The 894-nt window shown below is 37.9% G+C and overlaps 1 non-coding gene across 1 annotated transcript; it reads left to right on the forward strand.

Annotated features, from left to right (window-relative positions):
- Positions 1-257: 257 nt before the first annotated feature.
- LOC126033306 (small nucleolar RNA SNORA51) lies at positions 258-390 on the forward strand. Its single transcript, XR_007504413.1, has one exon. It is a non-coding gene; the product is annotated as a small nucleolar RNA SNORA51 (small nucleolar RNA).
- Positions 391-894: the final 504 nt, after the last annotated feature.

Consider the following 894-nt stretch of genomic DNA (forward strand, 5'->3'; position numbering starts at 1 on the left):
AGGGTTCGTGGCTCCAAAATAAGGGTTTGGTGAGATGCAGGTCTGGAAGCAAACATCTACACAGAAAATAATCCACAGTGAAGAAGTGATAGAACGGGTTCAGGAAATCCAGTGCTCAAGCAAGGAATTCAGCCATCCAAGCTGTATGGGGTTGGGCAGAGGACACTTGGAATATTGGTCATGGGAATGTTGCACTGGTGAAGGATTATATATGTATAGATATATACATATAAATAAAAAAAGAAAAGAAAAGATAAGGCTTCCCAATTCTTACCACAGGCTGTGTTCTTTACACTTACTGTATAGAAAGAGGAGGTGCAGTAAATGCACCCCATATACACCTCAACCCAGGCCCTTTGCCTGGTCTGTATTGTGAATTGGGGGACAAAAAAAAAAAAAAAGCAACCCTCTGCTCCTATAATGGAATGAAGCTTAGTGGCAGAAGACTGAAGAATGAGCCTCTGCCTTGCTCAGACCCCTGCTTCTTTCTTTTTCTTTCTCTTTCTTTCTTCTTTCTTTCTTTCTTTCTTTCTTTCTTTCTTTCTTTCTTTCTTTCTTTCTTTCTTTCTTTCTTTCTTTCTTTCTTTCTTTCTTTCTTTCTTTCTTTCTTTCTTTCTTTCTTTTTCTTCTTTCTTTCTTTCTTTCTTCTTTCTTCCTCCTTTTCTTTCTTTTCTTCTTTCTTTCTTTCTTTCTTTCTTCTTTCTTTCTTTCTTTCTTCTTTCTTTCTTTCTTTCTTTCTTTCTTCCTTCCTTCCTTCCTTCTTCCTTCCTTCCTTCCTTCCTCCTTCCTTCCTTCCTTCCTTCCTTCCTTCCTTCCTTCCTTCCTTCCTTCCTTCCTTCCTTCCTTCCTTCTTCTTTCTTTCTTTCTTTCTTTCTTTCTTCTTTCTTTCTTTCT

The sequence above is a fragment of the Suncus etruscus genome, chromosome 16 (genome assembly GCF_024139225.1).
Source record: "Suncus etruscus isolate mSunEtr1 chromosome 16, mSunEtr1.pri.cur, whole genome shotgun sequence".
NCBI classification, from domain to species: domain Eukaryota; kingdom Metazoa; phylum Chordata; class Mammalia; order Eulipotyphla; family Soricidae; genus Suncus; species Suncus etruscus.